Here is a 16,931-nt window from a genome sequence, read left to right on the forward strand (position 1 = left end):
AATTGCTTGGACCCCTCTTCAATCACCGTGGCTACACCAAAAGCCCACCGGTACCCTTTCGGGTCCTTGAAGTATCCTCTTCTTAGGTAGTCCATACCAAGGATGCAAGGGGCTTCTGGCCCCGTCACAATGGGACGCTTTTCCCATTGGTCTCCCGTCAAGCTCATGTCCGCCTCTACTACTGACAATTCTTGAGACCCTCCTGTCACTCCAGAAATAGTAACAGTCTCGGTACTCTTATACTCCGAAGGCATTACAGTACACTGGGCTCCAGTATCTATCAAGGCCTGGTATCTCTGAGGATCCGATGTGCCAGGCCATCGGACCCACACAGCCCAGTAAACCCGGTTATCTTCTTGGTCCCTCTCCTTCTCCTGGCAGAAGGCAGGGCCCCTCTACTGGTCTTGATCAGAGCATTCGTCGTCAGAGTTTGACTTTGACTTCTTAGACTTTTTGCCATTGTCGAAGTGGACCTCCATCTTCTCGTGTTTCGGCGATCGCAGTTTCTCTTCTAAGAAATCTCCATCTACTACATAGACAACTTTCTTGTCAGTCTTCTTTCGCTTCAGCTCCCTCACTCTAGCTTCAAGCTTAGAAGTGGGTTCACCATCCCACTTCTTCATGTTTTCTCCTTTACTACGAAGGTATGCCCATAGTTGGTTACGTGACCCACGCTTAGAGTTCTCTTTCCTTCGACGTGTGAATGACAGGGATCGTGAGCAAGATCGAGACCAGGATCGAGGTCTAGGCCGAGGTCGTCTTTGTCGGTCCCGCCGTGATCTTCCCATTGGCCTTTCTTGGTAATCTCTATACCTTCTGTCCTCTCTGTCTCTAAGGTCGTCCTCATATCTGGAATATTCATAATCTCTCTCCGTTCTTTCCCTATCGTAGGTGCGTCGGTACAGGGGATTGAAGGAGTCTTCCATATTTTCCTCGATGGTTCTTATCCAAGCACACATAGTGTCCACGCTTGGTTCATCCATCTTTGGATTATATACGGGTATCAAGCAGGAAATATATGGTTTAGGGGCACCTTGAATTACCTTTTTCCACATTGGTTGCGTGCAGGGAACATTCTCAGGAACTTGGATATCATAATAATCTGGATCAGAATAGATGATCTCCAGCATGGCCAATTCCCGTAGGTATTGGATGCCTTCTTCCGCAGTCCTCCACCTTCTTGAAGAACTCTTCAGGGACTCCTTAAATGGGTATTTCACTCTCACCGCGTGGAGTATTCGGAGCCAAAGACTGGACGCCATTTTCTCCCTCCCCATTTCTTGCTCTATCACAGGGTCTCGAGCAATGGATCCCAACTGTCGTGCTTCATCACCTTCAATTACATGACTATCAGCTCCCTTGTCCCAGCATCGCACCAGCCAGGTGAGGACTTCTTCACCAGGCAAGCGCATATAATCTCTCCGTAAATCTCGAAGCTCTCTTGTGGTCAGTGATTGTGTAATTTCGCTTTCTCGCATAATTTCTTGTCCATCTCTCCCACGTAGAATCTTTTCCACCTCTCTCTTTACTCTTCCACTCCTACGTGGGACTGCTCCCACTTCCTCCCTATATCTCTCATGTGGAGGTGGAGACTGAGCATGCCGTGGGGATAAGCTTCTATATTGTTCACGCCGCGGAGATGGTTTCCTATGCCGTTCATACCGTGGGGATGGACTCCTATGCCGTTCACGCCGCGGAGATGGACTTCTACGTCGTTCATACCGTGGGGATGGACTCCTACGCTGTTCGCGCCGCGGAGATGGACTTCTGCGTCGTTCACGCCGTGGAGATGGACTTCTATGCCATTCACGCCGTGGGGATGGACTCCTGCGTCGTTCGCGATACCCAGCGGGTGGAGGTAGTGAGTAATCTTTCACGTGGTGAGATAAGGGCCTCTTCCTCCAATCATTCACACCTCCAAGAGAAGGTTGGGTCTGGAGGGGTAGGGATAATTCCCCCTCCAATTGAGGGGGATGCTTTGGCTCCTTCTTTGCGTCTTTTGTAACACTGAATGTGTAGTCAGGATATAAATCATCAAGCGACAATATACCACCGGCCGTTTGTACTGTTGCTTTCTTTTCTCTTGATGCTGTTCTGTATTCCTTTGGGCGTGCCCCTAGTTCTCTTGGACGTGCTCCTTCCCGTGTAACCGTTTCTTCCTCTCTGGTACCTGCTTCTTCTCTTCCAATCGCTCCTTCCTCAGTCACAACCACTACTTCCTCTCTCGCAGTCGCGCCTTCATCACTTGCTGTTGCTCCTTCTCCCATTGCTGCCGCTCCTTCGTCCACTACATCTTGAGTGAATTGGATAGGTTCTTCTGTTCCTTCTTCTTCTTCTTCTTCTTCTCTTTCTTCTGTGCGTTCTGGTTGGGGAGATGAGTCTGTAAGTTCCTTGATCTCTCTTACCCACGTCTTCTTCTTCTTCACAGGGGCAATGATGACCTTCCGGTTCTTAGCTTGAGTCCCGGTTCTAGTGGGCTTAGTAGAAATGGCATTGACTTCAAGTTGTGTTTGGACTCCAACTTCTGTGGACCTAATAGGGACATCACTGGTTTCAAGTGGCGTGGTTTGGGTTTCTGTGTCGACCTTAACCCTTTGAAGGTGGCCTATGGCAGCTCGATAAGCATTAGCCAGGCCCCAGCACAAAGCAGAGAATTGCATATTCGGATCTTTGTAGGAAAAACACCCTTCTGCCAAACAGTGGGCCATCTCACCAGAATCAAACATTTGTTCTGGTGTGAACTCCCAATTAATGGGGGGTGACACATGTCCTACTAATCTACCGAAATCTTCCCAAGCTCCATGCCACCCGGGGACTGGCCTGTCTGCAGCCCTTTCCAAAGTTCCAGCGAGTCCCTTTGAGGTGTGATCTTTCCTACAAGAGGGAAGGCAACGGAACCCCATTCTTCCAAGTTTAAGTAGCACTTCCAGTACCTTTATCAATGACAGTACTGTTGCAATAAGATTTATATAGTAATTAGAGCCGATTTTAACCATGGGGATTTCCTTTACCAAACCTTCGATGTCAAAATTAAAGGATGGAAGCAATTAGTTCCATCCATCCTCAAGGTCTGGACGTCTCCCTATACGGTAGCCTAACACAGGTGTAAAGGTGGCTAGAATTATAAGACAAATTAATGAAATAGCCATTGTTTTTTGTTATTATTTCTTCTTGATCCCAAAACAAACCTTTGTTTATATAAACAAAGTTTCCTTGGCTGCTTTCCCAGACTCTGGTAGTGTTCCCAGACCTGTTCCCAAAACAATAGATTGGTTTTGCAAAACAACACCGAGCTTGGCTGTCTTCCTGGAAAAACGTTTATCAAAACAAGCCAAACTTAACCAAAATATCCCACTTCTGACACCAAAAATGTTGTGCAAGTTTCGAGCTGGCTTCCTGCCAAGTCCCCGAAACTCGACAACAAGGACCTGCCTCCCAGAGAGGGAAAAGAAAAAAACCAAGCAGCCAAAGCTATAGCAAATATATATATATATATATATATATATTACATATGAGACAGATACACAAAAGGAGAATACCACACACAGAAGGGGGGGGGGGGGAAAGGGGAAGGGAGAAGGACAAAAAGGGGCAAGGACTGAACAAGCCAACCGGCCGACCGAAGGCAAACTAGCAAAAATCTCACCACTTCCCTTCGAACAGGCAGGATGGCTAGACACGGCCCAAGGCTCTCCCCTCACGCGTGGCAAATAACGGTAGTCACTGTAGGCCTCAGCTCCAGATAAACCAGACCAAAACAGGGACCCGCCGTTCTCGAACCTCGCCGGAGAGGAAGAGAGCGAGATGCCTCCCGCTAGCCTTATTTATACCTCAAGTTACGTAAAGGAATAGCATGGAATACTTCCGTGATCACTTTTCTAGTTCCTTCCTGGTTACAAGTTGGTCTCCAGGAAGGCCTAGAGTGAAACCACCACAGAGAGTGTCCAAAGGAGGGCAACAAAGATGGTGAAGGGCCTTGAGGGGAAGCCATATGAGAAGCAGCAGAGGTCACTTGGTCGATTCAGCCTGGAGAAAAAGGAGACTGAGGGGAGACCTCATTGCAGTCTACAACTTCCTTGTGAGTGGAAGAAGAGGGACAGGCACCGATCTCTTCTCTGTGGTGAATGGAACCTGAGGGAACAGCCTGAAGTTGTGTCAGGGGAGGATAAGGTTGAATATTAGAAAAAAGGTTCTTCACCCAGAGGGTGGTTGAACACTGAAACAGGCTCCCCGGGAAAGGGATCACAGCCCCAAGCCTGACAGACTTGAAGAAGCATTTGGGTGATATTCTCAGGCACATGGTGTGACTCTTGGGAATAGTCTGATGCAAGGCTAAGGGTTGGGCTTGATGATCCTTGTGGGTCCCTTCCAATTTGGCATCATATTCTGTGATTCTCTGAAAATGTAGTATCTTAAATGTCTCAGAATAGTGTGTATCTATCTCTTTCAGTGTAGTGATATATTTTTATATTTGACTGTGGACATGTATCTTTTCATAGCTTGCAGCTATGCTGCCTTGAATTCTTTGTCTTTAGCTTATTCTCACTGCCACTCTTTTGGATATTGCAACTTCCAATCTGCTGGTGGAGCTACTTGTGAAACTCTCCCACTTCATTCAAAATAAGCTAGGTTAGCAAAGACCTAATATTTAAACTAAGTCTAATGAATTAGGTTACCTTGAAAGGAGAAGCAAAACAATTGTATTGCAAATATCCATCCCTCCCCGTCTTGCCAAAAATTTCTGAATCCCTCAACCAGACCTGACAGAGATCCTGAAGAGTCCAGCTTTGTGAAATTTTATGGCTAGATATTAATTAATTAATTTATACTCTACCGTTTTTCTCTGCTGGGTTGCAAGAAAAAGAAAAGTTTAACAGTGTGGTTAAGTGAAATGGGAAGAACCTTTTAGGAGCACTCTTTCACATTAGCAGAGTGGGGTGGAATGGTATGGTAATGAATCACATGGCAGAATAACAGCAAATGGGAAAAGCTTCACATAAGCTTAGCTCTATCAAATTACTCTCTGGGAACAACAGTGAACCATAGACAGCAGTAACAGGTATAAGAACAGTTATCTCCAGAGCCTCAAAGTCTGAGTAATGAGAGGAGAGAAGGGAGAATTATCATCAATTCTTGCAAAATAAAAAGGGTTTTCCTCTTGGAAAACAAAATATACATATAGCAAAGGAAAAGTCAATAGAAAGAAAAATAATGTCAAGTATGAATGCTTGAAGCAAGAGCTCTATCCAGGAAGTTAACGATGGGCAATACCTGGTATCGTGTGCTTAAACTTTATAGAGAGGCTGAAGGAGCCTGCCTATGGGAACTCAGTGCTGCACAAGGCCTTGGGGTTCTTTCCAGCGATAATATGTTCGGAGCTTTCCCTCTAAATTTTCAAACAATAAGCATAGAGGGCAAAAAGGCAGCAAACAGCTGTTGTAGCATGACGGATGATATTTATATTTTTTTGATTCTGAATGATAATGGCAAAAGGATAAATCCTGCCCTTTTTCACACCAGTGTCTAGATCCCATCAGAGTCATCTCTGCATTGTGAATAAAACTTAATTCTCTTCCAAGTTAGTGGAACTTGTTTTGTGGACTTAGCAAAACAGAGTAGAGGTCAATAGGGTTTAGGAGAGGAAGGGAAAAGTAGGCTGGGAAACCACAGGGCAGCGACTGGGTTTCAGAACAGAAGCTAAGAAGGAAGAATTGAAGTTCAGGGCTTTATCCTCTCTTATTCTCTCCTTGCTGCACACACACTTTCAAGATTCACAGATGTACACTGTACTCTTCACTGCATCTGCCTACAGCCATACTTGAATCTGTCTCCTGGCAAAAACTCCATGTACCGTCTACCCTGCCTCCAATCTTACTGTCCAGCTGCTCCCATCTCTCACCTAAGTCTGGAAAAGGGAGAGATCTTGATTCATTCATGCTCTAGAATAAGAAAAGGATGGACTGCACCAGAGAAACCCAGCTGAACAATTGCTACTCCTGCAGAATTTTCTGGAAGGATGGTGAGTGTGACTTCTTAGACTCTACCTGCAAAGGCACCAGCAGCAGCAAATTTAAGAAAGATTTTGGGACTGGTCATTCAGGATACCTATAGTGGAAGCAAAGTAGAGCTTGCTAAAGTAAACAGGAGATGTGATCACAAAGATAAAAAAAGGGGACGGAGGGAAATTTTATGTCTTGTATGATTGGGTGGTAATAGAAATGGGTTGGACCTGATGAGAGGATTTGGGGCATTTTTTCATTCACTTTTTACATACTAATATGAAGGAAGTGTTCCTATTTATAGTAGAAGATGTCTCAGAATAAATTAGAAATGTAAGAAACACTTATTCACTATACTAAAGACAATGGAGAACATTTAACCTGAAACTTTCCAAGCACAAGGAATGAAGATGGAGAATTTCAATGGACTTGCAGGTGGAAAACTAGGGGAAGGCTGGGATCATATCATCAATTTTTCAATTCTGGGATTGATGATTAAAAAAAATGAAAAAAGTCCATCCTAATGGGTGTTGTGGGATACCTCATTCATTCATTCAGAACTCTGAAAGACCCAGAGTTAATCCTTGGAAGTCAAGTGAAGGAAATCAATCAGTTTCAACTGATCTCCCACAATGCTCAAACCCCCATCATGTTGTACTTGTTCTGAGCTACTCCTCTTAGTTTCCTGAGAATCGCTTCCTGGAAGATATAGTCTCCAGCTGGATTATTTGGGTCCAATTCACTTTACCTAAATACAACAGTTGAAAGTGAGACAGTTTACTATGAGCTATTGAATAAATTAAAATTTGAAACTCGAGCTGGTCATAACTGAAGGTGAATAATCATGTACCCATAATTTCTTTCCCCACTAACAATTTCCAACATATCTGCAAAAACCAGTAAACATTTCATTGACAGGCTTTACTTCACCTTGAAATTCCCAGGCTGACAGTTAGTTGGGCATACACCTCTCTTGACATTGATTTGAGTCATTTTCAGTGAAGTATGGATTGAAACATCTTAACAACTTTGCATTTTTCTTGTGGTTCTAAGTGAAGAAGGTAGAGTCATTTCTTAGATTAATATGAAGATTGTTCACTTTGATCACAAGTCCCTGAAGGGCAAAATGATAACAATCCCCATGGGTGCCTGGAAATCTCAGTGAGAGTTTAGGATATGAAGTAGGAAAAGGGACAGGCAGCTGGACCATTATTTTCAGCTTTGAGGAGAAGGATACAGAAAAAGGATCCACATCTATACATATTTTGTATGATTGCAGCCAGAAACATCCCTTGGCTTTGGGAAAAAAGCAGGCAAGCAAATTGGACTAGGACCAACAGTAGCCCCAGTGCTGTGCAAACTGGGGAAACTTCGCACTAACAAAATGGGCAAAGCTCAAGAAATCCAGTGTTCTGTGACAGACCACTTAACTGACTGAATATAACACATTTTATGTTAGTTCCCTGTAACTGTAATTATTATATCCTAACAGGTAACTATAGCTTTGATGATGCACTAAATGTTCTATATAATGTTATACCATTACTGCAATATGCATGTGTTTTATATAGTTTTATACATTCGTGAAGATCTCACACAGGTGAGGGGTTGGGCAGGAGGTGTGGGTCAGGTGCTGACTGAGGGCAGGATCTGCAGTCAGGGTGGGAGCTATTGAGCCTGGAGGTAGGGAATGAGCAACTGGAGAGTGAAACCTGCATTAGTTGGTGGAGACCACTATGGTACTGCAAGAACCATAAGTCCAGGAAAACCATTGAGAAGGGGAAATGTACGCACAAATAGCTGCAGTAGAGCACATCACGGCAGGACACCATGGGTGAAATTGTAGCTCTTTCGAAACCGCCAGGAAATTTGCCCTTGAATTCAGTGTAGCAAGAATGTCCCCCTTTCTTTGCTTGCCTGCAAAAGAGAAGAAATGCTGAGAGGTTTTGCTAAGTTATTTATTTCTGCTTTTCAAATCTTCAGTAAATTATAAAAACAAACAACAAATTTTAATTGAAAGCACACAAAACTGCTGACTGATTATGCATGTATCACACCTTTTACAAAAGCTAAGCACTGGAAACCAAGGAAATTAATATAATAAATCCTTACACTTTGCCCATCATAAACAAATGAGTTACTTCTATCAAGTGCAAAAGCATTAATTTTGCATCACAAAAAGACTTCTCTGTCTCATGTATAGTAGGCTTTTAGTATACAATTTTCATTTTGCCATCTAATATTTTTAAAGGGCAACACTGATAGGGGAGCCTCCATTAGTAATCTTTCTTTAAATATTTTCATTCTTTCAGAATGATTTTGAATTTTTGATTAACAGGAAGACCTTGATAACGGAATGGGTAAGGCCTTTGGCAGGAATAGGTAGAAACCAGATGTTTCAACTGAGAATGATTTTTTGTCACTTACACTTTCATTTTTTAACTGGAAGTTTTTCAGAAGTAAAAGAACCTAACCCTGAAGTATTAGACAGTTTGTTTCAAGACATTATTGAAATTGGTTGGTTTTCCTTTTGTCCAAGCTAGGAATTTTGATACCTGTGGTTATATCAAAACATAGCTGTCTTAAGTATGACTGTATGTCTATAATGCTGTGATTACCTGTATGATCTCCCACATTTTTGTCTTATTTGTCTGACAAATCTCTCTTCTAACTCAGGAAAAAGAAAATTATGCAAAATCTTAACTGTCACTTAAATCTAAATATCTCATTTTTGTGGTTACTAACAGGAACAGAATGTTGTGTCATTTGAACAAATCCCTAGAGACTGAGATAAAATACTTCCAAAAGGATATGAATCGTTCCTATTAATCTCAGTGGCATCTTAACTGGGATATAAAGGAAATTGAGTACTGCTGTTTAGCCTTTATTACATAAGAACAAAGTTTAAAAGTATCTACTAGCAAAATTGATAGGGATAAAGTGAAAAATGAACAAAGGACACAGTTATGCCACTATCTGTGGAACTTGTCTGCACATGGCTTCAGCATACAAGAGGAGAAGAAAGAAAAAAAGAGGGTTAAAAAATTAGGTGTAGTTGCATAAAATAAAAAGTCACCACTGACAAAAATATGAGACAGAAGAAAAATCACATAATTATCTAGTCGAAGGACTTTACATTTGTTTTTCAAGTTCTTTTGATTCTTGAAGTATTAGCTAGGATCAATATAGGCTGAATAGTTGAGAACACCTGTATGCAAAAATTCAAACTATACCTCTAAAAAGTAAGAGAGCTAAAGGAAATGGAGCTTAGCCTATCCCAGCATTTGAATCCTAAGAAATTCTGATGACAGCCTTTAACTACCAAAATTTCTCAACTGAAAGATAAACAAGTATCTTCGCAGACCCAAAGAAGCTACTCTGTCTTTAAGGTGGAATTTGCTTTGAAAGCTTGACTACAGAAGTGTTGTCCAGAATGATTTCTAATTTGTAATCTTTGTCAAGAGTTTTTGATTAAAATCTTGCAGACCTCATCAGCAAGAGGAAATCATATCAGCTTTTACAATATAGGAAAAGTATAGAACATTTGTAGAAACTAATGTGAAAAGTTGCCCCTGATGGAGTTCAAGAAGTGTTTGGATAATGCTCTCAGGCACATAACGTGACTCTTGGGGCTGTCCTGTGCAGAGCCAGGAGTTGAACTCAATGATCCTTGTGGGTCCCTTCCAACTTGGGATATTCTATGATTCCATGATTTTATAATTCATTCAAACCTGATGACATAACAAAATTGTCAAGGCAATGACACTTTTCTGCAATTAAGAACTCAAGATCTGAATCCAGATTCTCTGTTAGGCACTGCTACTTAGGTAATAGTTTATTCAATAACATTTATTAAAGATAAAATTAACAATATAGTGAAGTAATTTATTGAAATATTCTCCAGCAGCCCCCACCCCTTTGTAGGGCTACACTCATGAATAGGTCTTTTTAGAGGGTGTACCTACTTGTGTCACATAAAAACATTTAGGTGAATAAAAACAGTCCTGAGACTACAGGAAACCTGTATCTCCAGCTTTCCAGAGCATATGGAAGTTGTAACCCTTTGTCCTTTACCTGTACCCTTGTGATTGATATTTCATTAATGTAAAAGGACTTGTATAGCAGTGTATTTTATGTTACAAGAGTATAATTTTGCATAATTTCCAATGACAGGATACATCTTTGTGTCACATGTATTGAAATTTAAAGGACTTCTTCATTTTGGGAAGACCTCAGAGATAACACAGAAGCAGGGAGACGAATGACAGCATTGAGCTTGTTCACCAATAACTTTTGAGCATCCACCTCTAATCACAAAATTCAACATGCTGAATTAAGTGCTGAACATCCCAAGGTTGAGATAATTCAGTTCTCTGGGAGGTGATACGCAACAGCTGAATATAGGGTTCCACCAATTCAATGAAAAGGCAACTCTACACCCAATGGGAGCGGCAAAGAGAGGGGTCTCTGAATCTGGTTCCTGAAAAAGTGTCTTAAATTAGATTTTGGATGTGAGCATTCCTGATGGACCATTGATCTCGTTTGTCTTATGTTCTGATTACTACAAGTCAAAAAACAGAGACTCCAGTTGTAGTATGTTATTGCATCTGATTTGGAAAACAGTCTCAGAACCTTCACAATTCAAGGTGACTATAAGCCAGAAACTATTTGTAAAGGAAAAAATTATTTTTTTTAAGATCTGCTACAGAAGCAAAACATTTCACTCCACAGATCTATATACTGCATATAGATATACTGCATACTGCTGTTTCATGTTGATCATTTCTCCAGATGCTTTAACAACCCCCAGGGTGTTAATAATTCCACCCTAGGATTCAAAGAATTGGGATGAGATTTAATATTCTACCTTACTACTTTGAAATTATTACTCTGTATTTCCTAGATTTGGTTGCATATTCTTTTCTTCATTAACCCTTGGTCTATGCTGGAGTGTATTACTAATACTGGCAAAACTACTCATCTAAAGTAAATGGAAGTAATTTCCCTCATATAGAATGTTTTTTAAAAGTAGAGATATTGATTATCATGGTTTCAAGATCAATGGAATAAGACAAAAGAACAAAGACTGAGACAAAATATTTGGAAAATAAGCACTTAATGATCTATGTATTTGTTTTCAAAATATTCTGATCACTATATATATATATATATATCAATAATTTTGATAAATTGATTTCATTGCCTCTGAATTTCCCATTGCCAGCTCTTCAGTGGCTGGAACATAGAAGTCTAGAAACAAAAATGGTTTTTAAGGCAATCACAGTACGTAACCGACATTTCTTTGTTTGCAGATTAAATATTCTTCTCCCTCCCCAAATAATTACAACACTTATAAGGATAATCGAGTGTTCCAAGGACTGTTAGGAGTTCTCCAGGCCTCAAAGCATCCTGCCTATATTGGCGATTAACTCACCTTCCTTTTGGGGGATCAAACACTTGTATCTACTTTCATGCCCTTGGGAGAATACAATCCATATGTCAGAGCCATAAAGATGAAGCATAACTGTTCTTTTCTCCAGTTCTCAAAAATCTCTTATTCCACAAATTAGGTTTTTTTGAGGCCTTTTACAATAAACTAAGAATTGCTGTCCATCTTTTGAACTCGTGGTATCCATCTGGAGGTGTGGAAAATTCTGCAAAGCTTAGGTGTCTTCAGATAAGGAAAAAAAGTCTCCACATCTTTAAATTATATGCATATAAAATAACTCATTTACTGAAGGCCCAAAACCTTCCCAGAACTTCCAGTCTTCAACAATTTTATCACTGAAAAAGCTCCTTCCTAGGTCAGAAGTGCTGAACACATCCCAGTGCTTGCTGCTGCACAGCCATCCTTGTCGTTACACTGGCAGCACAGCATGGCACAGAAAATGGGGTGCTGATCTTTTCTACAGGGGTGAGATTATAACAGTATGACTGATTTGGGTGAAGATTTCAGTTCTAGATTGTCTCTGTTTGTCAGAACCACATCATGTGAGCAATATTCTGATAGTCTGGTGCTCCTTTTTCAATTTTGTGCCACAACCCTATATATTAATTTACTCAAGCCCTAGCAATTTTAGTACTGAAGGCAATTCAGCCTGGTTTGGTAATGTCAACTGCTAAAAATCACAGGTACTCTCTGAACTGGTTCATAAAACTCTGGTCCCTTTTCAGGAGGTTGTGCCACCAGCGTTCAACTTGGCATGGCAATGGGAAATCTGATCTGCCTAAACTTGGCTCCAGAAACAAGACAGCTTTTTGTCTTGGGGCAAAAATAATGTCAAGGCAGGTGTCCTAGCTCTGCATGTGGAAGAGGCTTTTCCAGCAAATAATTGCAAAATATAAATTCCAGCAACTAATTGCCTTAGCAAGATATAAAACCATTTGCTATTGAAGCTGCAAATGTTTCAAGAAACGAACATCCCAAAGAGCAACTCAAGAGGAAAGCTAATGAAAATGTGCTGTGAGATAGATTGATCTGCCCATATATCCATACATGATTGATCTATCCATATGTATTTTTTATCCCTTCTGTGACCATTGTTCCAGGTAACCATGGCACCTTTCTCTTCTAGGAGTGCTAACTGTCCTGTTTTCTCTGTCAGGGTTAACAGTATGCCTGCTCGCAGGTTTTGATCTTTCACAGGTGCTAACTACCTGTAGTGGGTTTCTGTGTTTGGGTTTTGGTAGCAGAGGGGGCTACAGGGGTGGCTTCTGTTAGATGCTGCTAGAAGCTTCCCCTGTCCCATGGAGCCAATGCCAGCCGGCTCCAGGAGGGACTTCTGCTGGCCAAGGCTGAGCCAATTAGGAGAAATAGTAATGCCTCTGTGATAACATATTTAAGAACAGAAGATTGTTGAGCAGAAGAAAATTCCAGCCCAGGAAGAGTGGAGTGAGAACATGGGAACAACAAGGCAGACACCAAGGTCAGTGCAGAAGGAGGGGCAGGAGATGCTCCAGGCACCGGAGCTGAGGCCCCTGCAGCCCGTGGTGCAGACCATGGTGGAGCAGCTGTGCCCCTGCAGCCCATGGAGGACCATCGGGGTGCAGAGACCCACCTGCAGCCCATGGAGGAGCCCTTGCTGGAGCAGGTGGATGCCTGAGGGAGGCTGTGACCCCATGGAAGGCCCAAGATGGAGCAGGGTCCTGCCGGAGACCTGCAGACCATGGAGAGGGGAGCCCATGCTGGAGCAGGTTTTTTTCCCAGGTAGGACTTGTGGCCCCTGTGGGGGACCCACATCGGTACAGTTCATTCATGAAGGACTGCATCCCATGGAGGAATGACCCATAGGACAGCAGTCTGGGAGGAACTGCTGCCCGAGGGATGGACTCACACCGGGATGGTCCATCAAGGACTGTCTCCCATGGGAGGGACCCCACGGGAGAAGGGGAAGGACTCCTTTCCCTGAGCAGCAGCAGAAAACAACAACTGACCATAACCCCCATTCCCCATTCGCCTGCACCACTGGGGGGGAGGAGGGAGAACGTGGAAGAAAGGAGGGGTGGGGAAAGGTGTTTTTAAGACTCTTCTATTTCTCACTCTCTGGATCTTATCCTGTTAGTAATAAATATAAGTACTCTCCCCACTTTGAGTCTGTTTTGCCCATGAAGGTAATCACTAAGTGACTTCTCCCAGCTCTTATCTCTACTCATGAATTCTTAGCTGTTTTTTCTCTCTCTCCTCTGTCCGATTGCAGAGGGAGAGTGAGAGAGTGGCTTTAGTGAGTACCTGGTATCTGGCCAGGGTCAACCCACTACACTATCCTTTACATCTCAAGTTGCTCAGCTGATCAGCAATTTTTCGAGACCTGAAGACACTGTTTTCTTGAGAGCTCCTGTATTTTTCCTAGCTAGTTTAAAAAACAAGCAAAACCAAAAAAAACCCCAACCCAAACCAACCAACCAACCAAAAAAAAACAACACCAAAAAACCACAACCAAAAATACCTGGAAGAAATATATTTTCCTTCTCCTATCCCCTCAACTCTCGAGTGGACAGGGTGCATGGAAGCAGAGTCAGCGGGGGATGGGATGCACTGGGGGATGTGCTGGGGATACACTGAGGATGTGCTGGGGGATTGGGGAATGCATTGGGGACGCGCGGGGAGATGCCGGGTGTGCACCAGGGATGTGCCAGGGACGTGCTGAGGATGTACTGGGAATGCACTGGAGACACATTGGGGATGCTCTGGGAAAGCATCAGGGATGCGCTGGGGATGAGCTGAGGATGCACCGGGGGTGTGCTGGGGATGTGCTGGTGATACAGATCCGGCTGCGCGGCGCCGGGCTGGGGCTCTGCCCTGCAGCGCGGGGCTACCTGTCACTTCCAATGACTTCTTCTGCAGCTGTTTCCGTGCCGGAGTAGGATGGCCTGCAGGTGGCCTGGTAGCTGTCTCCCGAGCTGCCGGGGAGCTGCCGCTGTGTGTGACCTGAATCGCGGCGCTGGGCTGTGGGCCCTGCTTTGCATGCAGCGTGCGTGAGCAGGAGGCTCAGAGCAGCCCTGCTGATATGGCTGTTGTATAGCAGTTATTGCTTCAACACATTTAGACACAGCACCTCTGTAATTTGTCTCGACGTGATATCATCTTTTGTCTCAGTAAACTGACCCTTTTATCTGTCTTAGTTCTGCTTTCTTCAGCTGTTTCCGTTCTGTGCCAGCAGTGACAACGGGCAGTGACAGAGGAGGGAAAAAAGCATATTCAGGTGGTGATAGCAGAAATAATAACTGACTTCAAAGTTACTCACTGTTTTGAGGTGTTCGTGGATTTTTTGTTGGTTTTTCTCTCTTTTATTTTTTTAAGTTGAAATATATGTTTGTGTGTGAGGAATGCTGCCTGTATTACATGACTCTTCTCATTCAACTATTTGAAAACTACAGTGAATCTCACGAGTTGCCATCTAGGAGCTAGATTACAGTTCCTTTTTTAAAGTAGCACTTTGCATAGTACTTGCTCTTTAAAATATTTGGGCTTAGATCTCATTGTTCCTTTGCACTTGTAGATAAAATGCTGTGACTGATATAGATGGTATCTGTTCCTGAAGGGAATTTTCTATCCCCTTGTGCTCATGCCCTGCTTGTGTATGTCCTACTCTTCCCCAAGAGAGGAGTCACTGGAGAGCAGCAGAGACTGACTGTCACACTGAAGAATTTCTTTTTTGCACTAAAGACAGTTTATTGTGTCCATGACAATGCAAACATTGCAAAAATGCAACAACTTCAGTTGTCTCTGCTTCCCTCTCCTGTTGACCCTGAGACATTAAGTGGGAAATGAGAAGTTAAAGAAATCAGAGAGCAGACTTTCATAATGGCAGTTGAAAGGCGTTTTATTTAGCAACTAAATCCCGTCATGCAGTAGAAAAATAGACATGCAATACAGATTTGATATGAAGAAATAACATGCAACAATGATAAAAAATACATCCCAATAATGATAATGTGAATACAAAAGAGAAGAAACAGTAAAAAACAGAGGGAGATACTGAAGATCAAAATTAAGATTATTTCAAAGAAACTGAGAAAGGAATTAGTTGAACGTCCACGTAACTTGTGTTTGGCAACTAAATTTCAAGGAAAGGTTGAACAAGGAATGCTGAACCCCTTTTGGGTTGGTCAATAAATGGAACTCTTCATTCTATACAAATTAATTGGATATAATCAATCCATGTTATTTCAGATGAGGAAAGGCAAAAAATTGTCTTTGTTGGCTACTTGTCATCCAAGCTGCTTCTTTTTACCCAGAGTCCCCCTTCATCTTTGTCTTCTAGTATCTCTGACATTTTCTAATCCTATAACTTTCACTTAGCCTAATGCTAAATTGATCAAAACTGCCTTTAATATCAGCTCACATATGTTAAACCACTATTCATATTCTTACCCTATTATATAGCTTGTGTTTATCATATGTGATATCCTATATTATCATAAATTCAATACTATATCTAAACTGACTAAAATAGTTAGGATTAAAAGATAGATCTTCACTGTTCCACAATGATAATTTTAGGATTTAGGTTGGAGGGTAATAATAATAATAATATAACAGATTTTGACACTTTCGTTTTGTTTTTTCCCCTTCTGTTAGTTTGCAGGCAGAATTTTAAAAGTGGTACCACAGGCTTTTGTGGCACATTTTTCTCCTTTTTTATTCAGGGTTTATGAAACACGTCAAAGCAGTTATCAGCAGATTACAATAGTGTCAAGGGAATTGTCTTGAATAGTTTATATGGACCTTTTTTCTTTTAACCATTCTCCAATACGGTAGGGGCTGAAAATGGTATGGAAATTGCTGAAAAAAAAAAGGATTACTGTGATAAAAAGGGTTATGAATATTATATCACATATAAAACTGTTAAGGGCTAATATGTCCAAATATTCATTTCAGGGGCTTGGAGGGGGGAGCCTTTTGTTCTCCACTTTCTCTTCTCACCTTCTCTCTGTCTCTACCTGTTTATTTCCGTTATATCAGAGGAATCTGAATTTCCGTAGTTAAGCTTAAGTGGTGTTTTTCAGCCCATTTTCTAATCAGGGGATGAAATTCTGATTGTCTCTAGGCAATGTTGTTCTGGGGTGTGTGGTTGCCAGAGTCTAAAGTGAAACTGTTATGGAAAAATAATATAAACTGTAAGCCCCCCCCCCCAATTCCTATCCCCAAAAAGCTGCATAACCAGAGGAAAAAAAATTGACATTTGCAGATCCAAATGTAACTTAATGCATTAATTTTATTTATTAATTTTAAATACTGCATGTGTTTGGGAAATTGAGGCTGATGGAGGTAAAATACCATGCCAGAATTTTGGGATCAGAAAGCGTGTCTGAGCGGCAGCAGCAAGTGGGTCACGGGCAAGCAGAGTTCAATAAACAAAAGCATATGTGCCCTACAGTGCCTCTTGCCTTTCCCTCGAGCAGAGTCTGGCTAGCGAACCTTGGCGGCAC

Source organism: Manacus candei, unplaced genomic scaffold, assembly GCF_025592945.1.
Source record: "Manacus candei isolate 608988 ecotype Guabito, Panama unplaced genomic scaffold, ASM2559294v1 h1tg000011l, whole genome shotgun sequence".
NCBI lineage: Eukaryota > Metazoa > Chordata > Aves > Passeriformes > Pipridae > Manacus > Manacus candei.